The following is a 27,038-nucleotide window of genomic DNA, read 5'->3' on the forward strand; positions in this document are numbered from 1 at the left end:
TAGGTGTCACCTACTGAATGATTGTAGCCAGAGCTTTTAGTCTCCCCTGGTCCTACTTTAAGTAAGGCTCTTAATATTGTGTCCATAAATGTGAGAAGCATTCGCTCCAAGTTAAGGGCAAGGACTATACTATCATTTGTGAGGAAGGTAAATGCTGATATTGTGTTGTTACAGGAGTGGGGGTTACCCTTTAAAAACTGCTATAAGGATATGGAAGAACTGTGGACATTGGGCCCATCAATCTGGAGTGGGTCCAAAGAAAATAAATCTGATGGTATGGCTGTTCTAATTAAAAATAAGATGGTAGAGGTACGTCAACACCCTGTAATATAACCAGGGAGAGCACTGGTGGTGTATCTGGGTTTCATGAATGTCAAATTTAAACTTTTAAATGTGTATTGTCTGAGTTGCTCACATGACAGATATGTCCTAATTCAGGAACTGAGTAAATTGATTGGGATGGGATTTGAATTCTCTTTTAGAAAGAGAAGGCAGAATGAGGGGCTAGACATGGGTCCAATTTGATAAATCATCAATATTATTGCAAACATTACGTAAAAATTTTAAACTGAAAGATTTTAAACTTCATAGTCAGGGGAGGGCAGGTTTCACATGGCACTAGTCTCATGGGACCCAAGCCTCACACATTTTGTTTTGATACGTGATTTTACTTGCAAGACCACAGGCCTAACTATCTATTCCAACGGCTGTTACTGTGGGGAAGGGTGTGTGGAAGCTCGATATTTTGCTTTTGGAAGGTGAGGAAGTGACGCAGAGGTTCAGGGAAAGATATAAGGAATGGCAGTCTTTGTATGACCTGTTTGGCACAAGAGCACAGTGGCTGACCCTGCGCTCTGACCCCCAGCTTCTATCCCTGTCTGTGTGTCTCATGGAGTTAGAAAGGAGTTACAAGCTGTGCAAACTTCCAAATCTGTAACATCATTTCAAGGGTGTATGATAGATCATTCACAAGATCAAATGGCTGTTTATTATTGTAAGATTGTAGTTCACTACTGTTCTTTTGACTCTTGAGCTTGCATTATACAGCCGTTGAGTGCATTTTGAATCTAAGAGATATCCAACTGATTCAACCTGTCTGATGAATGTTTAATGGGTTGTGACTTTTGGCAAAGTTTTTTGCAATATTATTTGTTTCATGAATACCATTCATCTGTATAACAACTTTCCTGTCCCCTGAACATATGTTTTAAATTGCTTGATCCCATTGGGTGCAACCTTTCCATTGTACTCATAATGTGTTTGCATTAGGAGTGTGTTAAATAAGCAGAAAAGAGCCCTTTTCTTCAACTGCTTCTGATCTTATACAGTGGTCAGAATCTGTCATCCAAAAGCTGATGAGTGGGGGGAAAAAATTAGTACAGATGCACAATCCATAACAAAACATTAAAGAGCATAAGGGTTTTCATCACATGGACTTGTTTGACTGTTGAGGATTAATGTTTTGGTGGCAGATCAATTAAAGGACAATAACCAGAAACACTGGTTCTCACACTGAACGCATTCTCCTTCAATCTTTTTTAACAACAGGTGAGTGGAGTTGCCATGGGCACCAGAATGGGACCCAGCTATGCCAATCTCTTTGTTGGCTGGGTAGAAGAGCGCTTCTTCGCTTCCTACACTGGCTATGTCCCTGACCTCTACAAGCGATATATTGATGACTGCGTCGGTGCTGCCATATGCTCCGACGATCAGCTTAAGTGCTTCCTGCACCATTTCACCAACTTCCACCCGTCCCTCAAATATACGGTTAACATATCTTCCAACACTCTTCCGTTTCTAGACATCAACTACCCCAGATTCTCCACTTCAGTTTATTACAAACCCATGGATTCCACACAGCTATCTCTTGTATAACTCATTTCACCCCAAACATACTAAAAACTCTCTCCCTTTTTCACAGTTCCTTCGGCTACAATGACTATGCAGGGACGACACTGACTTTGAGAACCAAGCCCTCAAAATGTACTCCCTTTTCATCAACAGAGGATACCCCAGCAATGTTATTGACGGGGCCCTTGCCCGAGCCAAAAACACCCCTCAGACCATCAACCCAATCAGGAACTCCTGCAGTAACAACCGCATTCCTTTGGTGCTTCCCTACCACCCTAACACACTTCCTATCCCCAGGACTGTTAACGACAACTTTTCCATCCTACACGATGATCCCTCCATTGGGGCCCTCTTTTCTGACCGCCCCATCATCTCATATCGCCGATCACCTAATCTGCGCAACCTTCTTGTTCACAGCTCCCTTGATCGCCCTCAGCAACCATCCACACCAGCTACTTTCCCTTGCAACAGAGCTCACTGTATCACATGCAAGTACACATCCAACACCACACTCATTCAAGGCCCCTCAGGACAATTCTGGATCACCCAGATGGCATCTTGTACCTCCAGCAACCTTATTTACTGTATCTCTTGTAGTAAATGCCCAGTTTCTCTCTACATTGGAGAAACATGAAGGAGACTTGGAGACCGCTTCAGAGAACATGTCAGGGCTGTGAAGATTAAAGATCTCTCCAAGCCCATCGTTTCTCATTTCACCTCTGACAGCCACGACCACTACAATCTCTCCGTCTGTTTTCTCAAAGATGGTTTTCTGAACTCATATGTTAGAAAGACTACCGAAACCAAAATTATCCTGCAGCTAGGATCACACCTTCCCCCTTCTCTAAACGACAGACTGTTCTACTAAATTTTCTCCATTCATTGGTAGTTTCATTTCACACCTTTCAACACCTATTCTGACTTCACATCTCTTGATCGGCCTCTTCCTGTCCCCTGCTCCTGCCTCTCACCCCTCCTCCCTCCCAGCCTTTCTTCTCCCACTATATTACCTTTGCCTACTGCCTTGTCTCTCTCACACCTGAAGAAGGCTCCACGGCTGAAATGTTGTTTTCTCTCTTCTTTTTTTCAGCATGGAATAAATCTATTACTTGTTCCTTAACAACCGGAAACACTATCTTCGGTCTTTCCAGAGCTGTAAGTAGTCATTCCAAGTTTATTAACTTGTCTCTGTTTTGTATGTACTCTTCAATAGCCACTGATGTTATTCACAACAGCTATTTTTAAAAATAAATTTGCATTTTTTAAAGAATTGGCACATTAGGTGGAGCGGTGGCTCTGTGGCTAAGGATCTGCAACTGTGCCTGGAAGGTTGCTGGTTTACATCCCAAGGTCGGCAGAGGAATCCTACTCCGTTGGGCTCCTGAACAAGGCCCTTAACCCCAACTGCTCCAGGGGTGCCGTATAAATGGCTAACCCTGCCCTGACCCCCAGCTTCTCTCCCTGTCTGTGTGTTAATGGAGAGCAAGCTGGGGTATGCAAAATAGGAATTCCTAATGCAAGAAATTGTATATGGTCAATACAGTGATCATATCTTATTGGCACATGGTAATCTCCAAAGAACACGGAATAGGTTTATTCCATGCTGAAAAGAGAAGAAAGAAAATACAATGTTTTGACCATGGAGCCTTCTTCAGTTATGATTTGATTTTTTACAATCATACCCACACAAACTTTGCAAAATCTTGCACACACAACCCAGATATGTTGAGTTTTTTTAAATTGGGGGGTAAGTTTAAGAAACACATAGTTCTTTTCTCAGGAATCCTCAGTGAAAAGGTATGCAGATCCTGTGCAGATGCAGGAGCAAGTAGTTATTGAGACAGTCGAACAATCCAGAACGTCAGGCGAGGTCCAAGGTCGAGAGGCAAAAGGGAGTTCAGTAACCAGTAAGCGAGATTCAAACAGAAGACTCAATACCGAGTAGCAGGAAGCGGGTTTAAAAAGGGATGGTTAAAAAAGTGCTGCAGAGCGTGTGCTGATGGATTAACACATGTTATTATTAACCTGCTGCTGGTACTGGTTAGTTCTTTTGTGAGTTGATCCCCAGTGGTCGTGACAGTGACAGAATGCTGTTTTGTGATTGATGCTATATCAAAATATAGGGCCCGTAAAATTAAGCACAGAAATAAAAACATTTAATCGCACTATCTCTATCGCACTCCTACACTATTAACATCCATTGGGAGTTGAATTTCAATTGTGTTTCCACTTCATTCAGCTGTGTTTTCTATTTTTCAGATTGTTGGCAATGCCACATGTTAAAGAAGGACAGAGGAGTAGGAGCCCAGAAGTGTGGTCAAGGGTTGGTGGAGTAGGCAATGTGATCAAAAACTTTCTGAAGTTTCTAAGCTAGAAAAATAAATTAGGTGGCATGACAATATGTGGTCAACACTGTCAAACAGAGTCCTTGGAGAGGATTGCTCCAGCAACAGGAAATGTTTATCAGTGATTTGGCATGAAGATAGAAAAAAAGTTAGAACCCAAGTGCTTAGGGCACAGAAGGGGGTGAGTATTGGTAAGGATTCCAAACCAGATGACAGTACACAATCTATAGTCAATATTTCAAGTCAAAGTGAGGGACATAGTTTGGAAGGCAACACAGAGCTCAGAAGTTCATCAGAAGATACAGAAGATGCATGGGCTGCACACGGCAGCACAGACAGTGGTGACATGTTAGAGGGAGAAAAAAACTGTGTAGAATCAGAAAAAAAGCCTGAAGAGCACAGTGAATATTCCCAGGGGGCAAGCTTGCCTGGGACGTCACCTCAGGATAAAAAGGGGATTAAGAAAGATTATGTCTGTGCCTAAAACTTTCCAAGTATGTCTGAAGGCTGAATAATGGAGACAAATAGCAACTCTAAAAAGGTACATCTAAACTAAGATGACCATGGACCCATATCTTATATAGCGAGTTCAGGAAGATTAATCCTTGCTGCCCAATAGCCTTCAAATACCAATACATCAGGAAAGAGAACAGCAGAAAAAAAAAACTTTCTGATGATTAAAGCAGTCTGTATTTTCAGTTCCTACCTTCAGTACCTTCAGTTCCTATAATGTAAATAATGACAACAAGACATAAACCAATGGGCAATGATGACATCACAATTTATGTTGTACAAGTAGGGCAAATACAACACAGTGAAAGGGAAACAAAATTTCGACAGGCACGTCAGCCTTATTGTTGAAAGATTGCCCGTGCCCTCACAAAAGAAATCGGCAATGTGTACTACAGGCAGCAGAGCAGAACTCCGCTTGCTGAAATTGCAGCAGGCAATTTATCTAAGCCACTAACACGGATTATCCTGAAAGTCATCTTATCAGAGTTCAGGAACAGTAAGCGCCTTCACTATGATCCAGTGATTGAATTACATATGACACAAACATTAATGAAAGCATGCGACTTTGACACTGTCCATTTTCCAGGATATGTACAGATTTTGCAGTTAGACACATTTGCTGCCTATCTTTACACAGAACAGAGTATGCAAATTCTTATTGCCCATCTAAAGATGAAGGAGAAAGTCAGCCTTTACCTGGATGCGACAAGAGGGGTAGTCAGAAAAATTCCATCGGAGAACAAAAGAATTCTGTACTACAGTTTTACATTACCTGGAGGTGGAAAAAGAAAGCCTCCATTACCAGAGTCTGAAATGTTGACAAATGACCACACCATAGTCAATATAGAACGTTGGCTCTGGAAATTCATGTTTGACATCTCAACATGTACTACCAAGAGAGTGCAGCATGTAGAAACTGACTACAGCTGGGCCCTGATTCACAGTGTTCTTTTTGCCTTCAATGGGGACACCATCCATGCATACTTAAATCATGCAATGAAAGTCTACCAAGGCAAACTTAAGTACACAGAACTTCAGATGTTCACTGTTCTGCACCTTTGCTCTGCCCATGTCATAAAGGCTGTCTCTCAAGCAATTAGTAAAAAAACAACAGACAAAGGACTGCGAGACTTTGCAACATTTTCCTTTGCCATCCTGCAAAACAGCACAACTTTGAGTGTCGCCAGAAATGTTTTCAAACACATGTGTATTGTACTCTCAAGCAGGAGGTTCACAAATGAAGTCCAATCTAGTGTCTGCCTCCTTAACGCTTACATTTCTCAAACAACCACACCAGACCAGATGGAAAAGGAAGCAGAAGTCAAAGACACAGATGAGGTACTATACCCAAAAATGAGAGGCATCTCCTTTCGCTGTGGAGTTCAAAGGTATTTATGAAGACAGCATATCAGTTCAAGGACATGATGACTATGGGACACAACACAATGTGAACCCCTATTTCTGTGAAGACATAATTAGATTTCTGTTACAAAGATACATGGCATTATTTCCACTGTGGAGTGGAATTTTGTTGGGTGACCTGACAAGATATGCTTCAGACAGCAAAAAAGACATATCAATGTCAGAGGTAGCACAAACAAGAGCCACTAACTGTCATGTTGAGACCTGGTTTGGCATTGTCAAGCAATCAATGCTTCAGCACAGGAGGAAACTGAAGCCAGCAGAGTTTATTACGATGATGAGAAAATCCCTCTAGGGTGGTACAGAGAACATATAATCCAAAATGATCTCCCCAAAAAGGTTTTGATGGCACCATTGATCACCACTAAAACACGTCATGAACATGCACAGGAACAATGGGCAAAGAGAGCACCAGGTGTAGGCAAAGAAACAAACTTCTTTTTCAGAGCTTATGAATGTCATCTTCTACTACTGTAGGTGTTCTTTGTCGTTTCTCTCTAACTTGTTATACTTGTTGACAGTGGTGTGTAATCTCAATTTTCGTTATGTTAGCTCCAGTGATTTCTTGTGTATGCTTTTGGCTTGGTAAATCTTTTTTAGGTTAACGCCCTTTGGAACATCAATCTGAGTGAATTAGTGGTTGCAGTTTTGCCATCCATGCACAGTGCAGACACATATATTCTCAGACACTCGGAGTTTGTGTCTCTGAAACCAGATGAGTGGCTCATAGGCGAGGTGAGATGAAAGTGTTTGATTGCAAGGTTTGTTAAGGTTTCTGAGCTTTTGTGTAATCAAATGTGTGTGAGTGCGTGAAATCATATCTTCTTCAATTGTATTTGCTTTTTCCATAAGACCATTGAGTGTTACTTTCAAGTAGTGAAAGAATCCATGGACTTGGGGAAGAAGGTTTTCCTAATGAACCACTACACAACTAGTGTAATCATAAGTGGGAATAGAGAGCACATGGCTAGACAACGTTTGTCCAAGGTAAGGAGATCAAACACAAATGTTGATGGATTACATTAGTGAGAGGCAAACATGGTTTTTCACTAACTGATGATTGTTTTATCAATAGAGAAACAAGGAGAGCTACAAGCAATCAAAACAGGTCACAACTGTGCCCATGGTGCTGCCTAAAGAAACTACCTTTATAGTCAGAAATCAAAATTCAAAGGTAGCACACCATCCATGTGAGGCAGCCTGTCGTGCTAATCTCGTCATTCTTTTCATTACAGGTCAACTTTGAAAACTATGAAGCCATAATTAGTTTTTTTTAACACTGGTGTCCATGGAAGTTGTTGGTAAGTGTGGTGCAGGTAATCCAAAACAGCGTAGGTTTATAATTACACTTGGAACCATAACACAGTTCAAGTGATTATCCCTGTTGCATCTAAAAAAATTACTATGTATTGGTTCCTCTCCTGTTAAAAAAGGCGGACATGGATAGTGAGTATCCAAGGCAATAGTGACAGTGCACTTTTCCTAAAATATTATTGTGAATACTGCTGTGTAATAAACAGAAAACCAAGTGTCATGAATTGCACCCCCGCAGGCAGGCGGTCATGCATTCCCACGAGCTCCTCCCATCCCAAACGTGCACGCACCAATCTTTCCTCTATTTAAACCCTCGCCAGACCCCCTTTCAGTGCTCACGATTGAGATCTTCTCCCTGAGCTTAGTTCCTAGTTTACATTCTGCGATACTACTCTTTGACTCCTGGATCTTGACCCTGCTGTTCTTCTGCTACGTCTTTGCCTCCCGACTTTGTACCTACGCGCCTACTACTCTCTCCTGGATTTTGGACCCTGCTCTTCTTTCCAGACGACGCCCACGCCTACCGATTCTGTACCGACGCTCCTACTACGACTACCCAGATTTTGGACTCAGCTACTTCTCCGACTACGCCTTCGCCTATCGTTACCCTTCCGAAGAGCTCCACATAGAATCCCTATCCTCCGCAGTAACCCCCTCCGTGACACCAAGCAGGTCAAAGTGTCATGTAGGAAAAAAATAAGTACTGTTAGGTCATTTCCTGACTGTCTTTGCTGAGGTTTGCAAAATATTACATGTTAAATAATATATAAATGAAATATTTAAATATTAAAAACGTTTGTTTCCACAACATTAAACTCCTGAAACTGCCTGTGTGTCTGGCCCCACATTAAATGCAACTTCATGTCTGATGACGGGCCATTTGTTTCTTGCAGTATCTGTATGCTCCATCCCAGAAAGTCTTTGTGGTCGACCCTATGGGGAGATGGCAGACTCCACTGCAGTGGTAAAAAGTTTCAGGTAAGAAATCAAGCATTGGTTTCGTGGTGAAACTCTGCACGGGCGCACATTCATTTCTTATTCAAATTCAGCATGACAAATATGTCCTCATTTATCAATAACCTATTATTTTGATTCACAGGGACTTTCAAGATGCGAAGGAACGTCCTAGGAAAAGAAGACTGGTTGAATATCATCTGGCACCCAAGCGTGATTGGTCACACCAAGCAAGCAGATGCCTCAAGCTGTGGGGTCTTTGTGATGCAGGTCAGCATAACCTTTCCATGCAGAAATTTTGGACTGTCTCAAAACTATTGTATGAGAGATTTTAGGGAAATAATAATTGTGACAAACCTTCGTCTGTTAGATGGGCGCAGACATCATGAACAATTTCCCGGATATTCAAACATACATCGAGATGAACAGCAGCGCCAAAGAAATAAGAAAGTTGCGGGAAGACCTGTCAATCAGAATTCTTGAAGCTTCAGGTATTGTACCATTTGATCATCATTGCCTGCGTTTATTGGTGTATGTTGTTTTCCTGAAGCATGCTCTGTCTATGTAACAAGTCTGAATGAAAAAAGATTCTCGATTTATTTATATGCAGAACTCATTTGGGTATTCTTTTTGTACTGTATAACACAGAGATGAAAAGTTAATTAAATCACATTTCGCACAGTTAAAATTCAATTACACTTTGGCCTTCGTCGTGGTTGACACAACCATAGTCTGGGAAAAGTGTGGGTCTTGATTGCCCATAGTGAAACAAACTGGTTGAACATGGCTGTGTTATCATGTGCCCCCTTAAAGTCATAGCAACAAAAAAAGGGTAACAGGTGTTGACAGGAGTATTCTGAGACATGACAATGTGCGGTTTAAGAAGCAGTAGAACACCTAATCAGGAAAGTGCATACGAAAAGGTCTCTATCAAATGGTCTTCAATTATGCAACAATGATCTGTAGATAACATTGGAGAAATCAGTCTATTTGGCATGTTTATTATAGCTCCTCTCCAGGACATGTGTCTGATGTGTGGAGAAAACACTGGTGCTGCAGACAAACTGGGAAAGTGAACATCATTTCTATCTGTATGTGTAATTGTTATGTCCCAGTGTGTGGTCTGTGTTTTTTTATGTTCCACACTGCTGACCCTTTGATTGTTCTCCCTCCCTCATTGGCCCACCATTACACCACTGTTCTGTATGACATCATGATCAATCAGCTTCTCAGCCAGCGTGCATCTTATTCACTATATAACATGGAGGTTTTCTGAAGGCAGAGCCTTTCGTTTGACTTTGGTCCTGCTTGGTTTTGCTTTGCTTCATTTAGTTGTGGTTATCGCTTTGTTTTGCTATTGTTTTGGCTTTGTTGGTTTGTTGTTTTCTGTTCATTTCTTTGTACTTTCGTTTGTTTGTGTTTGTCCTTGTTTTGCCATTATCTTGCCCTAACATGTTACATGTTCAACCTTTATGTTCTTTTGTACCCTGTTCCTGTCGATTAGTCTCGTTTTCCATTATCTGTATTCCTAGTTCACTTGTGTTTTTGTGTAAACTTTTGTGTATAAGGTTAGTTCAGGTTGTTGGGTACATTCTACACACTTAAATGATTTTGTATTAGTAACAATAGTTAAGTACGGGTGAATGCCATTTTTCTTGTATGGTTTTGAGTAGTCAGGGGAGGTTAGCTAGGGTGTTGAAGACGCAGAAGACCGTGTGTTTCGGGTTTTCTTTTGCAGTCAGGTTAGCTTTCCCTCACTTTTTTTAGCCAGCTCCATTTTGTTTGGTTATTTTCTTTTCTTTGGCACCACTCTAGTTCCCTTACCCCTGTGTGTTATCGTGTCTTACCAGTCACTTATTTAACTTAAAATCATCACCCACCTTTGTTATTGTGCTTCCTAGTCACTTACCAGAACCCACCTGCTTCCAAAAGAATTATTCTAAATGTTACACCCCTTTACCCCTAGATACTTGGGGTCGTAACATTATTATGTGTAATGTATGCACATGATAACAAAACATGCCAATGAAATGTGATAGCTGAACTAATATAAGGTTTACTCTGTGTAGGTCCAGTGTGACAGTTGTGAAAACTGGTTCCATGAATTGTGCATCTCAAAAGAAGAGTATGAAAGCACAAAGAATGAAGTAACGTGGATATGTACATTTTGCCAACCCCAGTTTGGTGAGTATGCTCTGCATGCAAACTATCACTATGAAAGGGATTTTTAAGCAGGACATGTAGTTTTAGATTCAACAGAAACATAGGATGACATTTTTCAGTGGATGTTATAATTGTTTGTTATTGTTAGGAAGTTTGAATTTCAGGGTTATGTTCTGGCATTAATGGTTCTATAAATTAGAGATACCTTTTCAAAAAACACTCCAAAGAAGGCATAAAAAGGCATAAAAGATTATTGATAATCTTTGCAATTTATTACATGACACAGGCATCTCGAAGATAGAATTACTGTGTATCAGGTTGATGATTAGATATGGATGCATCAAATCAATTACTAGGTTTCTTTCCAATAATATAGAAACAAAGGCACGAACATGAACACCTTAAAGAGCTTGCCATTTAGCACAGAAACAATATAATGTCTTGCTATAAAAACACAAAGTAAGAAAAAAGGAGTTTGATCAAGAGAGATCTGTCAAATTCTGCAAATACCTAGATCTTGATCTGTGACCCATTAATACTCTTTGGATTCTTTGCAGTTCGTAACCCTTCTTACGGTTTTATATTTCAGGCACTATTGATGAGTGAGCAACCACCCCCTACTCCCAAGCATTACATAAAAGACATGCTGGAAACTCAAGAAGACTGTCAATGTGTTCTCAGCAGAATTCAACTCCAAAAGACATGTAAGTACAAGTTTCAATATTCCCCCAAAAATCTCTTGGGTAAGAGTAAACTTTCAGACACTTTGCGAAAAAATAATGAAAAACACTAGAACGCAAAAAAATCACTAGAAACCATTTGTTATCTATTGCCAGAAACCAAACAAAGTATTATGAAAACGGTAAAAAAGTTCATCATAACACAACACAGTCCCTTTTATATATGATTACTACACAGTGTTAACATCAAAGTAGTAGTGCAAAGAATTCTAAATCAACAGTATGTCACCATGACATGATTTATTCCACTCCGATGTAAGAAAGATCAAAGAAAACTGGCTTCTATCCAACAGAGGTGTATCTAACGTGATTCCTTATTAGGTTACCCAAATAGTACCATCTCTACAGTACCTTTCAGACAGGACACAGTACTAAAAGGATTCTAACCGAAAGAATAAAACACAATCACATCATCGAAGTCCGAACCCCACTGACTTTCAATATCATACCGTGTACATCTCCAGGCTTGGAGACTCATCAAAAAAGAACAGCCTATACACCAAAATGATCCTTTTCTTCCAGTAAGATTATGGCATTTGCAGGATGCTGTCTAGATCAATAAACAGATTACATTAATAATAGCGAGCAGGTAGCAGAGCATTTAGGCACACAGCCCCTAAATTGTAGAAATATGTCATACCTTATTAAGGATGCCCCATACCTACAAGCATATTTAACAATGCTGTAGTCTTCTACATCATCTCTGTAGTCTTATTGATCCTGAGTGATCTAATTCTTTAGGAAGTGCAGAAACAGATATCAGGTGGGTAAGTAGACAACCACGTTGCAATTGTTTTTTCTGTGTCTAACCCATTTTTTTTCTCCACACCATGCCTGCCACTGTTCTCTCTTCGGTGCCTTTGGTTGATATTGAGCTCTGTTCCGCATGACAAGGGATCCTCCTGGATTTCTGAAGCAAGGAACCCAGCCGATATGAGTCCCTACAAAACTCAAGATCCTGTACTGCTCAACCCAGTGGATGGGACATACTCAACATTAATATCTAGCCTGACATAATACAGGCAATAGAATTCACCGTGTCAATCTGCATGGTGGTGCATGTGAACTGTTTCTAGTAACTACTTGTCATACCTGGAGGGGAGGTCAATCATCAGGCCTTGGACCCCCAGAGATTTTTTTGATTTTCTCTCCTTCGTGCCTGATGGTTACACAGTCACATCTGCATACCACACCTTCACTGTGATTTGCTACAGATACAGCTTATTTAAAATGTGAAATTAGGAAAAACTAAAAGAAAGCGTGAAATAAAAAGAATGTCAAATCTAAAATTTTCAGATGTTGTGATGAAGCTTTTGACTCATGAATAGCACCCCCCCATCCCAGTGTAATGCATGTTTAATGGTGCCGTATTGAAAAAATAATTAAAAAAAAGGTTTCACAACCCCAAGCAAGGTTGTATAAGGTGAGGGGGACTGTCTGGTGTGTAAAACACTTGGTTGCAGCATTGTGGGTGCTGTAGTTTAAATGCTATTGGTTTGTGAACAACATACCCCTATCCCAGCGCAGAATGCCACATTAATTAAAAGCATGAGAAAATGAGATTCAGAATGCAAAGCTGTATTAGTCTTCTGTGTAAAAAATCGGTTTGAACATCATTGGAGCTGTTTTAATTAAGCTGCTGAGTAATGAATATATTTAATTTTCCCGCTGTTAGCACTATAGTGTATATATAGTTGACCCTTACCTGAATGAAAACAAGACATTAAGAAAGGGTTTCAGAAATCAAACAAAGCTTTATTCCTGTGCATACAGTCTGGGTAATTGGAGACTGCGCTGTCCTGCTTCCTATGGCGATATACTGTTTTTTTTCACACAAAGCCGTATTGACCAGTATTTCTTGCATTGTGAACGTGTGTACACAGCAGTCCCCCGGGTTCCAGTTAGTGCGTAGTTACACATCAATGAAAAACCAGAGGTTTAAAAAGATAATTAGCTCACTAATAGTTTTGATGGCTTAAAAATGACAGTGAAGGCTGTGAAAACGGTCACAATGTAGTTTGCACACAAAGCAAGTGTTTTCATAACCCTAAGAGGTTTTGTGAAAATGCTACAGGTGTGCCAAAATCATTTTCAAACTTCAAGCTAACTTTAACCTGGTCAATGACAGTACCTACAGGCTATCGATAGGTTTGCTGGCACTGTGGGTTTGTTGTTCCTGACAATGTGCACGCTGAGAAATGCGCACAGACTGGCTTTCTTTCGGAATGAAAATGTTACGGCTTGTACCTCATGTAAACACAGTTTTAACCATTAGCACACTCATATATATCCTGAATCAAGAATGAATATGCCCTGGAATCCGCTGTACCACTTCAAACTGAAAGTCAGATATTTAGAGTCTTGGTAAAGACTTTTTACAGGAAGAGATGTCATGCTTCAGCTGCTCTGGCCTGCAAAGTACAAAGGGGCTTCATTTGAAATACCCGATTGTATTTCAAAATCCAAGGTATTTTTGCTGTGCTAGAATGTATAATTTATTATAAATGTTTTATTCACAGCCTCTTCTTCAGGAAGCCTCGCACACACTAAACAATATTCAAAGACTATAGGAACAGTAAAAAAGAAAGCAGTAAGATGGATGAAAAAAGATTTTGACGTCTCTTCCGCAACTGATGAATACTCCTGTGTGATGTTATTTCTTACATGGATTCCGTTATTTTGCCACAGGCTGTGGGTCTCTGTTTTCAAAAAGAGCAAGTAAAAAGTTTTGTAAAAAGAGCAAGAGCACCTGTTTGGAGTGTTTACGACAGCAGCGGGTCTCCAAACAGAACTTCATCTCCTGAAAAGTGCCCCTCCCTGCCACACAGGTTGCTGTGCCTGGTGCAATGCATATCTCCACACATCCCTCCACCCCCAGCAGAGCACACACCACCTTAGGACACTCCATCATGTCCTCTCTGCTCACCACCACCCAGAAATTGGCTGATGCCATCCCCACTGTTTCTCTCCCCTCAGGAAGCACTATCTACACAGCAGAATTCACAGATGCCAATGCCATGTACAGTTCTCCCAGATGTCCACCTTTTGCCCATCAGCCAAGAGGAGTGGGGGATTGAATGTGCAGTGTGTCGGCACAGAGGGGACAGCCAGAGCCGACCGCTACGCCGCTCTTCTGTTTTGTAATTTTGTGACTGGGAGTGAACCACATCCGTAAATGTTGACTGGTCCAGAGGGAAAAGGGCCTTGCCTTGCATTCTCCGCGAACACATAGGCATGTTGAATTGGAGATTCTCAAAACTTACTTTGTGTGATTGGAAACTGATACATGATAGGATAAACAAAATGCTTCAAAGAAAGAGGTGCTCTTTCTCTCTGGTTTTAGTCTGTGCAGCAATAAAACAATCAGATTAAACAAGAGAGAGTGTGACGTTACTTTTCGTCAATGAAAAAACAGTCTTTTCATGTTTATTTAAGTGTCCTTCTTTCATTTGGATTGTATGAAACAACTCGGGAGTTATTGTTATGATTACTCTATTATCGAATCCTCAACTCATTCACTTGTTATTTTGGGAACATTTTGACATGTTGCTTTTAGCCGTCGATACTGTTGAATTCGCTCAGTTTGTAATGTAGGGTGCTCTGAACAAGTTAAACTTTGATACAGGACAAATGTATACTTTTAAAGCTACTACAGTATAGCTTGTGGGAAATACAACATCACACCGTATGCATAAGGCACGTCTTTGTTCACGATTTAAAACTACAGTCCAGAAAAACATGACATTTGATTGCTGGTTGCCTTATGTTAAAGGGCAACAATGAGACCAGAGCATGAAAATTCCTTCCCCTCCCCCAGCAGAACTGTTTAATCTACATAAACACAGTGGGGTGCAACACCTAGCCTAGACTTTGAGAGAAGTATGGAGCTGCGTTGCATAAAGAGTTTGCAATGGAATATACAGTAGTAGGCAAAAGTTAATTTCAAGCTGAAAAGAAAAGACTCAACATGTCTCCTCTATACATCTTCCATTTAGACCATCCAATGTCATTTATTATTAATATATTCCATATCCCATTAAAATCAGAAAGTTTCTTACAAGTGTAAATCCAACTATTTTCCTTTTTTTGTTAAAGGAAAACTCATGCCAGGAGCTGGGTTCAAAAAAACTATAGCTGAAAAGGGCAGGCAAAATGTTTAAGTAATCATAGGTGAATGAGACAAATTGATGCAGATGTTTAGAAAGAAAGTGGACTACAGTACTATTTTGAGCTTACAGCCTATCCAGTGTTATTCATTATTAATATCTTTCATATCACATTCAAATGAATGTTTTTTTTAATTGTAAGAGGCAATACACAACATGTGTCCTCTATAACACTTCAGTGTACATTTTAATCAGTTTAATGTTTAACAATGTTATACAAAGCTTAAAATTATTAAATTGCATATACCGTTTAGACTGTTAAATTCTGTAATTGACAAACAATTGTCCCTCAGCATTGACAGGGATTCAAAACCAAGTGTTTTCTGGCAACAGACCAAATGCTGCACATGAGAGCTTTCATAGCTCCACCTGGTGGTTTTACAAGATATTTCACCCTACTATGATACATCATGCGGTATCCTACAGTTCTTTGCAGAACGAGCACTGCGATTTACTGCAGCATACCTTGCACATTTTGAATGATTGGATCTGTACTTCTACTCAGTCTGGTGAATTCTTGATAAACCAAACTGGTGCCCTCCCTCTAACTCACCATTCCTCCCTTATGGTAGTGGATGTAGAGAAACCCATGTATATAAACCCATAGGGTCAATTGCAATGGACTTCCCGAGTTACAACACAGCCGCGTACCAATTTAGTATGGTACATTGTGGAGATCATCTCCCACTCTGAGTTCAATTGCAGCAAAAAACATGTGGAACAAAGTTGGAGCTCAGTTCAACTTGTGCTTAATCCGGTTCGGCGTTGTTGTACTAATTAGCCCGAACTGCAGGGGACTGTGCATCAGAACACTTCCGATTAGTAGGATAATACATACGCCATGTTAATATACAATTACTTTTCTGTTTCTTGTTTATATTCAAACTAAATTTCCTGGCAAATCAGTTAGTTTTTAATTTAAGAATTGCATTTAGGCTACAATTCATCTTATGAGGCTACATTGTTATTAATGAGATACCCAATTGTAATTAGTCATGAAACAAATGAGAACTGCAGCTGTGCATTTGAAATTAAACACTACTGTATTATTGCAGCATTAATTTTGTTTAACACTCCAGATGAATAAGCAAACCCATTGTTATAGCTAAGTCGTCACAAAAGACACCGACTAATAACCAGTAAAGTTAAAGTTTTATTTTTAACAGAGCTGGAAATTAGACTTATAAAAATACTTGAGCAATAAAAAAAACCAACAACAAAACAATTGTTCCTCTGACCTTCTAAGCATTTTTTTAAGGCAATACATTTCTTTAGCAGGGTGTGCCTTGTGCTTACTTATCTGAATTTTGATTTTCTCTCTCTCCTGTGTCAGTTCAGATTAAGCTCTTTAATCTGTTCCAACATCTTCCTTTCAAAGTGGGGAAGTGCTTGCTGGCGTGTTGTTTTGCCAAGTCGTGCTTATCCTTTATGACGGTATCTTCTGACACCTGGGCACAATCCAACAACATTACAAGACCAGCACTATAACAGGAGTCATAAAAACACAAGAAGCCACATTGAACGAGCTTTCAGAATTGTAAAACAACGCTTTGCTTGTCTGTCATTTGGTTTGCATACCAGTCCATCAAGAGCTAGCACAACCCTGGCTGTTTCAACACAGTCATTGGATCACAGCCACAGGACAGAAAAGGGACTGTAAACCATCATAAATCACTTTTAAGATGCTGAGTTTTTTCCTTTAACATGCTTGGGTGCCATCTATTTCCTCCTCATCCTGCTTTCCTCCGATAACCACAATTACGGAGACCCATCACTAAAATATTTAACAAATCTATCCAGTTGACTCCTCGATTTTATAGAACACATTAAAGCCTCACGCTACATTTATATAAATAATAGCTTAAGTTCTGTTCTCTTCACTTCCAATGAATGGAGAAAATTTGAAAAGAACAGTAGTCTGTCGTTAAGTGAAGGGAGAATGTGTGATCCTAGCTGCAGAATAATTTTAGTTTCAGTGGTCTTTCTGATGTATGAGTTTGGAAAACCGTGCTCAGTACCATCGAGGTGTAAGAGGGTCAAGGATGAGCAGGAAACTTTGTTAATAAGGAGATGGACACCGCCCAACATGGGGCTCAAACCCACACCCCTGACCTAAAGAATCACATGCTCTACTGACTGAGCTAGCCGGGCACCAGTGTTCTCAAAGACGGTTTTCCAAACTCATACATCAGAAAGACCACCGAAACTAAAATTATTCTGCAGCTAGGATCATACATTCTCCCTTCCCTTAACGACAGACTACTGTTCTTTTAAATTTTCTCCATTCATTGGAAGCTTCATTTCATACCTCTCTGCACCCATTCTGACTTCACACCTCTTGATTGGCCTCTCTTTATGTCCCCTGCTCCCGCCTCTCACTCTTCCTCCCTCCCAACCTTTGTTCTCCCGCTACTTTACCTTTGCCTACTGCCCTGTCTCTCTCACACCTGAAGAAGGCTCCACGGCCGAAACGTTGTGTTCTCTTTCTTCTTTTTTTCAGCATGGAATAAACCTTTTACTTGTTCCTTTGCAGCCTACGCATGCTGGCGCAGCTACCCACTTGAACTAAGACCATTAAACTGTCTGGTGATATTGCTGCACGGGGCGCAATATCACAATAGAACACGTTACTGTAAAAAATGTTAACATTCGTGAATGAGTATTTTTTTTAATTATACCAAATGTCCGTTAAATAATGAATGATGTTTTTCAGACCATAAACACTATTATATGAAAAAAAAACATTTACTATATATCCATTTAACTTGTTTTTTTTAAAAAAAAACATTACAATACGGTAGATGAAAATTGTTGTTCAGCGCTCTTGTATTAAATATACTCTACCAGCCTTTTAACTCATGTGTCAGAAATAAAGTGTATAAAATTCGCTAAATCAAACAAAACACAAACGCTACGAAAAAGAAAAAAAATGTGTTTATCCTGCAATTTTATCTCGTTGAAACGTTTTTTTTTTCTCTGTGGCACTAACGGGCTAACGGTTAGGATTCCTGGTTTCCTGATTACATAGAAATGTGTCTCTCTTCCCTTACGATGTCCAAATGATCAGTTCAGTGTAGAAAAGAGCACCGTAAAACCCCGTCAGGCGTGCAAAACGTATAAATGAAAGAGATCGCTTTGTTTCTGCCCGCTTTCTCACTGAAGCCCTTTAGAAGGTTATAACCGCTACACCGCGCGATGTGGGGAGGGGTGACTTACAAGCAGAGTTGACCTTTGAGAAAGGACTCGTCTCGGGAATATATTTCCACATTTTGAAGAGAATTTCTCCATTTATGTAGCCTGATTTCCACTATTGCTAGAGAGCTGTAGAATCTGGAATAACTTATCCAGCTCTGGGAACAGTGTGTAGATGACAGGTTTGTGACTTTCTCATGAGCACGGTATATGAATCCATCAGATTAAAGACACTGTGAGCATTTGAATAAAATTAAGGATAGTCTGTCCCAGCTCACCGCGATGGTATAGTGGACCGTACTTTGTGCTGTGACCGCACTACCCGCGCTTTGAATCCGGGTGACAGCAGCCCAAGACAAGAGAGTTTCCTTCGTCTATGTTATTTCAGTGAAGGGGGGGCATGCGTGTACAGCGAGCGATCATCGAGTTGATGTGTTGCCCCATATAAGCAATGTGAACCAACACTGCTTTACAAAGGAGCACTACCTGAGCTTATTGTTGGTAAACTGGAGACCAGACCGACCTCTTCTCTGACGAGAAGAAAAGGACAGGAGCCGCAGTATTTAATATGAATAAGAGATTTCAATTTTCTGTGGCGCAACTAGTACCAAACACGTAATCTCGGGGTTGTGAATTCGAGCTCCACGCTGGTAAGAAATCATATAGGTTATGATAAATGTACTTTTTTAAATAAAAAGTAATATTATAAAACTTTCTCGATACGAGTTTGCAGGTGACATGTTCTTTATAAAAATAATCTTTAGTATGGGATCAATAACCGCGCCTGAACAAATATCGGAAAGAATCGCCTGTCACTAAGGTATTTAAGTAAAGTAGAGATATAATCAGAAAACCTACATATAGGAAATGTTAGTTACTTTGTATGTGCTTTAGCGTTTTCTTTTATATACCGAAAAAAAGGTTCAAGGCGTTCTAGTCGCTGTACTCCTCGTAGATAATCTCAACGAAATCACAATACAGTACAGGACACGCAGTGAGGAGCTCACGCAACGAATAGTCTTGAACATGCCAAGCGTAAAGGCACACTGCACATCTGCGAAACATCACATCCTAGTTTAGTTACAGTGAGATTATAGACTGGAAGCTAGGAAGTCTCAGATCACTTTTTTATTAAATGTTCAAGCAAACACAAATACCTTTGCAAGAGACATTTCAGAATCCCAGTCAAATCCAGTATGATTGCTGGATCCCTCGAATTCGACAATATCACAGATCTGCAGTCCACGTGCAAGACATACCGCCCAGAGCATTTCTAAGACAGGAAATACATTTTCGTTACGAAAAGAGATATACTGTACGTAGAGTGAAATGGTCTGGTACGAGTCCTAAGTTTGAATAGTTCAAAATAGACGAAAAAGGGTAATTACAGACTCTTTCGAAATGTAAGAACATTAAAGCTGTGCGGACCTTATCTTGATTTACCTAGTTTAATCGTTTTCAGAAAGTGTAATTTTATTATTTTATGTACCCTTGACGATTCTACTGATGTTATAAGTGCTCTTGTTTATATTGAATCTATTTTGTTGTTCAAATAAAAAGTAAAAAAAAAACATTCCGGATGCGTCTGCTGTAGAAATAAAATGACATCAAAGGCGTTGTACGTAGAGTTCTGAAGCCTGCTCCACAGAAGAACTAGCTGAGATGAAACGTTCGATATTCTACTGACAGGGCTATTCCCATCAACTCAGTTTCTTTCTGAAACAACGTTTTCCAAGAAAAACTTACACTTTGCAAAATTTGAAATAAAATACTTGCTTAAAAGTGCAGATTATTTTTTTCCCAAAAACTGTAAAAGGAGAAAACCGACCTGTTGGAGTCTCTGTCGTACCATTGCTCAGTGCGGTCAGGTCGGGACTAAAACGATAGTAAGGTTCTGGTTCAAGCATATCTAGGCATGCCTTTCTCACTGTTCCATCGTGAACATCATCTAGAGAAAAAGTGGCATGTAATGTTTAATACATTATTGGCCTTATTAATAATTTGAGGGAATATAAATGCTTTGCATGTATCGAATTACAGCACGTAACAACTGAGTACCTGAGTCGATATCACCGGGCAATTTCCAATAACGACCAACATCAGACACTTCAAGAAAAATAAGATTCCATATCTTGGAATGTAGGGCGGGAGAATTCATTTATACTCCTGTTGCATCTTGAGCTAAACTTTTTTTTAAAAAAATATGACGCAGATTTGCTCAAGATACTTGTAATCGCCTTAAAGAGAGTTTTCATGAAAACGTACATCGGCTAGCTCTCCACTGTTAATTGACAGAACTTTTGAAGAAACTGTTCTTATATAAGCAACATACAAATTAAACATCTTAATGAACATGAAGGGAAATCTATGGAAGCCCGTTTCCGTCAGGGAGTAAAAAAAACGCGCTATGATATCTCATTGTATGTCTTTTTTTACTTAAAAGGGTCTTCTTTAGCTCAGCTGGCAAGACCTGGGTTCGAGCCAATGCAGTGAGGCACGAACTAGGGTGGGAGCTGCGAGGGCACATGCCCTACAACCCGAATCCGTTACAATAACAAAAGGACAGACATTGAAATATGGGCTATTTCGAAGTCGCAAATGTGAGATATAAAGTAGGAATTCTGAGTTACTAAGTCGCAATTCTGAGTTGCTAAATCGGAATTCTGAGATACCATAGCGGGTTTTTTTTTTACTCCCTGGCGGAAAAGGGCTTCCATAGAAATCCGGGTTGTGAATAACAACTCTCACTACACACGATTGAGTTCTTGAGGCTGGCACCTAAGACAACTCAGCCATCCTGACAAGCAGTGGAGGATGCCCGTTACTTTGTCAAAGGATTATTAACTACTTTTCTTTTCTTATTATTACAGAGATTTCTACATTGCAAGACAATTGACGATTTAGATAAAGGTATATCGTGGCACGCAAACCAGGCACGGACGGGGTTTGAACCCGCGCTCTTAGGTTTACGAAACCGATGCCTTACCACTTGGCCACCGCGCACACAGTCTAGTTTTTTTTTTCCCATCAAGGCAAATACATTTTGAAAAAAAAATCTGTGCGCAAATTGCAATGGCAGGAGAAGTAAAGAATATAGTTCTTCTGTGGAGCTGGCTTCAAGAATTTTTTCATTTTCTTCCCTTGTAGTTTCCTCGCTCTTTTACTGTCCCTTTCTCCCACGGAGAGACGGAAAACATGCCGAAATCGTTTTCACCCTGTGTTTGTGCAACGTCAGTGTGTGAAGGGAAAGCAATCTACGTGGCTCCAGTGGCGCAATCGGTCAGCGCGCGGTACTTATACAGCAGTGCACAGCGGAGTCATGCCGAGGTTGTGAGTTCGAGCCTCACCTGGAGCAGTGTGGCCTGTCTTTAGCTACCGAAAGCAACCGTCCACTTTAGATACTGTTACTTATAGGTCGTCCTTAACACCTTATCTAACGGGATTGTAGCTTGTTAGGTGTTTGCTGGAGATCCAGTCTAAATTAACATCAAAGGAACAGGTAAAGGTTTATTCCACGTCACACCCGAAGAAGGGTCCACGTTGTGTTTCCTTCTCCTTTCAGCATGGTATAAACCTATACTTTTTCCTTTGCAGCTGACGCAGGTCACTACTTAAATTCCCATCAGCTGTGGACCCCCAGCTGATCTCTACACAGATAGATGAGAGATATCTTCTTAGATGAGAGGTCTGCTGGGACTAAGGGAGCACGATGGGGTACTGAAGACTTGAAAAAGCTCTCGCATTAGATTCTGTTTTTGTTGTTTCCCAGATTTGTTTTTAATGTTCTTTTTGTTTTGAAGTTGTTCCTTTAAGTATTTGTTTATTTTATTTTCTGTAGTCGTTAGACTACTACAGTGATTTACCTAGGTTCCCGGAAGGCTTCTTGCATCATGGTTGTTGTGTTTTTGGGTTACAAGTATTTTTTTTCTATTGATAGGACCCCACGCATTACTGTGGGACTAGTTAACTTAAGTTCTTACATTGTACCTGAAATTACCACATAAACTACTACTCTGTTTTCTTTTTTTTAAATAAAGGCACAAATGATGTTTTTTTTTTCTTGCAGCTGATTGGCAATGACCCTACAACGGGTCATTGCAACGAACGTGGCTGCTGAAATTTGTCTACTAAACCTGTTCTCAATTGCAACAAACCTAAAATAACATATGCTGCCCATTAGATGTTACCGATGTAGGAGACTAACTTAAACCACCTCTTCACAGGGTTTATGTAGTTCAGTAGAGGAACAGTCGATCGCATTTGAACTGTTCTGAATGTAGTGGAAATAATATAGTCACAAAGTAACGAACATACGCACCACTTGCTTGAAATATTTACTGTAGCTAAAATTGTTTTCTAGACACCACAACTATTCACAATGAATTTGATGAATACATGTCTTTATTAATAAAAGTGTAATTTATTAATAATTAAGATTAATGTATATCTTTATTAGTAGCTGTATTACCGGTAATGCATGTACAGTCCTTAATATGGGATAGTGAACTTTCAGGTATCCTGGGGAGGTAAGAAAACTGAAATGAAGGAAATACATATTTAAAGGGGGTGTAAGTCTTAAATGTGTTCTGTTACATCTGGGTGTTAACTGAATAGATTGTATTACTTATTGTGATTTGACACATGTCTGTCTCAGGAGACAGCAGAAAAATTGAGGAATTTGCAGGTACAGAAAATAACTTGAACTGAACAGGCAAATGTAAGGTTATGTTAAAGAAAAATAAACTTTGTCACCTTTTTCAACATGATTATTTAAGACAGTTTATCGGAACCGTATCTCTCCTCGATTCTGTGGCTGTGGTCCAACAGTAACGGTGGTGAAACAAGCAGAATGTGCGGAAAGAATTGGAGACGTAACGGGAGACTCATCCAGTCGATAGAAGGGTTGTGTACGCTGAGAAGTGTAGTTTAAAAGCTTAACGAGCCAGGGAGGAGTCAAACCTGCAATCTTCTGAGCCAAAGTCAAACACATTATCCATTGCACCACTGGCTCTGATACCCTAAAGCCACCACTGTGAGCTTTGTGCTGCTATTAGTAATACCGTAGCACTCCGGTGTTCACAACAGCCCCCCACCACCAGGAACTCAAACCCAGGCCTCCTGCATCACTCAACAGGGACCTAGCCTGTTGAGCTAAAGAGCAATCTCCCTTCAGTCCTGCGGCTGTGGCCCTGCTATTACAGGGAAGGGCAGTGACATCACCGCTCTGGTAAGCCGGCTCTTACACACTCAATGGTGGCCGTATGCGTTACACTCTCCCCCGCTTAACTCACCAACCTCAGCAAAGGGCTATCCCATCCCACTGCTGACACCAATGTAACGCTCCAGGGTTCACATGGGCATCCTCGCCACTGCCACATCAGGTCAGTCCCCCACCGTCAGGGACTCAAACCCAGACCTCTGGCATCACTCAACAGGGACCCAGCCTGTTGAACTAAAGGGAGTCCGTCCCTAAGCTCAAGCGGCTGGGTCCCTGTTGAGCTATGGTGGCGGTCGCAGGTTTGAGTCCCCGACGGTGGGGGGCTGACTTAAGTGGCAATGGCAAGGGTGCCCACCTGAACCCCCAACCATTACAATACTATACATCGCTCCAGTCCAAATTTTCTCAATTAGATTCATGTGTTTTCTACTTGTATTTAGCTACTAGGTCTTTCGTTTGGTCTGTTTTAAAAATAGCATCTCAAACGATTTTATGTGTCATGCTGAAATTCACACACGGGGGATGTCACATGAAAGACAATCACAGATAAGATGTTGCATTTAAAAAGAAATCCAGAGTGGCAGTAGAAAACAAAGCCTTATACACGAGATGCAAGTGCTCTACCACTGAACTAAACTGATAGGCACTTTTGCCTGCAGCTCTTTAATTGAGTTAGGGAGAGTGAAGGGTCTACACAGTGTACAATTTAAAGGTCGAAGCAAGACAATCTGATGCGAGGAGAATTCACAAAACGAGCCTCTGCTTTATCGTTTACTGAGCATTCAATGAACATCTAAGTGAAAGACATATTCACTATTTTCACTTTTTGTTTAAAGAACACTTTTATCATGTTCTGCACTCCCGGTGTTTAACGGTGTAAACAAAATTCCGATATATTGAATAGTATTTATGTTTACATTTATATTCACTCGTGCCAAAAGCTTGTGTTCTCTGCATATATCAGGATGTGGAAAGAGGCCCAATCACATCTGGAGTAGATAGTATTTAGGTCAAAGCTAATTCAAAGTGCATCTCTGGGTGTGTTTGAATTACCTACGTGTTTGACTGAAGGACAAGCTCACGGTGCCATAAAAATTGACATTCGTCATCTTTTCTTCTACATTCACAGGTTTTACGCTAAAGACAAAAATGTTTTTTTTGTCGTTTTCATGCCAGCTGGCACTAATTATTCTGCACTGACAGGGAAGATTAGTATTTTATCTATCACAATATGTGTGGAATTTGTTTTTAAAAAAGTTGTTCCAGAAATGAACACTTCCATTAAAGTTAAGGCAGACACCTGTTGCTGTCCACAATGACCAACTCTGCATGGCAAGAGAGGAGAAAAGCACTGTGGTGATTTGAACCCAGAAACTTATTTACTAGACATGCACGTTAACCAGCTAAGCCACAGCACCAACAGAGCACTATCCTTTTACAGCCTCTTAGACACACCGCTCTGAGATACCTGCGTTCTGTGTGCGCTGCGCCTGCTCGCTGAGCAAGTGATGAGAAATGGCTTTTATCTGGTAATTTCAAGTCCAAGGAGCTCAATATGCTTTTTATGTTTGACATCTTCAAGGAAAATGGTGAAATCGCAGGTGGAAGAGGAAAATGATCCTTGAGTAGAGGAAAGACGACCATCTTGAGTACTAACTCATGTCAGGAGGCTAACTTCTGGGATGAGGTGGTGGGGTGGTAAGGCGATGGACTACTAATCCATTGTGCTCTGCACATGTGGGTGTGAATCCCATCCTTGTGAAGTTCAGCAGTTGACAGATGTGCCTTTTTAAACTGGATGTGCTTTCGTTTCGTCTTTCGCTCCTGTACTACAGCAGTAATATTTCTAGATGTGCATGAACATGGTATAGTAGGCTGACGGCAGGAACACGGGGTCCACAAGCAGTGACAGTATCAGAGGTGTCTGCAGTGTGTTGGTTTGTGAGCACTAATAAAATAACTTGCCGTGGAAGCACGTGTGCCTGCATTAATACAGCTCCATTGAGCAGAAAAAGCAACACAAACACCGACTTGTCAACAGGAAGTTTCCGTAGCTGAAAACACAGCCATTGTGCTCCAGGTGAAGCTTGTGTCGCAGGATGTGGGTCATTGAGGCAGTCACGGTCTGGGATTGATTGGGTTATGTTGATTTGTGTTACAGGGTGTGGGTTATTGAGGCAGAAACAGGCTGTGATTGATTAGGTTATGTTGAATTCCAGGATGGTGTCAATGTTGCCTCTCACTCAAGGGGGTGACTGCAGTTGTCCCAATTAATACAGGAACAGTCAGTAAAAACAGTCAAACCCAAGTCGTTCAGGGAGCAATTAGGTATCGAGACTTGGAGGTGTGAGGAGTCGCTGAGCCAGTTTTAGCCAGACCAAGGGGTGAACTGATAAGGTTCCATGACACCTAGCTCAGCACTCCCACATTCCTCAAACAACACAAGCTTCCTCCTGGAAAAATACTGGGCAGACCTGATTCTGACAGGGACAGTGGAAACCCCCCTGAAAGGGATTGGCTAAGGAGAGGGATAAAAAAGACCTGAGACAGAACAGAGGGGGCTCCCGATTCCCACTGGATCCTGGAGACGACACAGGCAGCACAAGGAAGCTGCAGGGTGCAAGACCCCGCTGCAGAGTGCAAGACCCCGGAGGAACTCTGCAGAGACTTCTAATACCTGGAGGCAAGGATCTACTGGTTCAGTAACTGACGACAACGAGAGACATTGGCATTGGAACAGAGGTACTGTACAGAGACTTTTAACACCTGAAGGTGAGGAACAAGGAAACTGGCACAGTTAGCCGATTCAAACTGAGAGGAATGTAATATAGTCGCAGAGGATTTCTATTGTTACCTGAACAGAGACTGGGGAAATAGGACTGGGCGATACCCCTCTCCTCAAAGTGGGCCATCAGAGACTACAGGTACTAAGTAGAGACGATCGAGTAACCTCTCTCATGTATTTTACAGAAAAGACTGCTGCCCCTCTGTATTCATTTTGACCCTGGGAAGGACCTTTTGCTGCTGTGAATTCTGTTTTCGTTGTGTTTTTGGGTGACAGTGAATGTGAATGTAGTTGGAAAATAAAAAGGGCACTTATACAATACAAATGCTTGTCGCTGGTCTGTGTGTGCATTGGTGATTCTGGGAGACAAACAGA

At 40.8% G+C, this 27,038-nt stretch overlaps 2 non-coding genes across 2 annotated transcripts; one reads left to right on the forward strand and one right to left on the reverse strand.

Annotated features, from left to right (window-relative positions):
* Positions 1–21,591: 21,591 nt before the first annotated feature.
* trnat-cgu (transfer RNA threonine (anticodon CGU)) lies at positions 21,592–21,663 on the reverse strand. The gene has a single exon. It is a non-coding gene; the product is annotated as a tRNA-Thr (tRNA).
* A 258-nt stretch (positions 21,664–21,921) lies between these two features.
* Positions 21,922–22,015, forward strand: trnai-uau (transfer RNA isoleucine (anticodon UAU)). Its single transcript has 2 exons — positions 21,922–21,959; positions 21,980–22,015. It is a non-coding gene; the product is annotated as a tRNA-Ile (tRNA).
* Positions 22,016–27,038: the final 5,023 nt, after the last annotated feature.

The sequence above is a fragment of the Lepisosteus platostomus genome, chromosome 5 (assembly GCF_059453375.1).
Source record: "Lepisosteus platostomus isolate fLepPlt1 chromosome 5, fLepPlt1.hap1, whole genome shotgun sequence".
In the NCBI taxonomy this organism is placed as follows: Eukaryota; Metazoa; Chordata; class Actinopteri; order Semionotiformes; family Lepisosteidae; genus Lepisosteus; species Lepisosteus platostomus.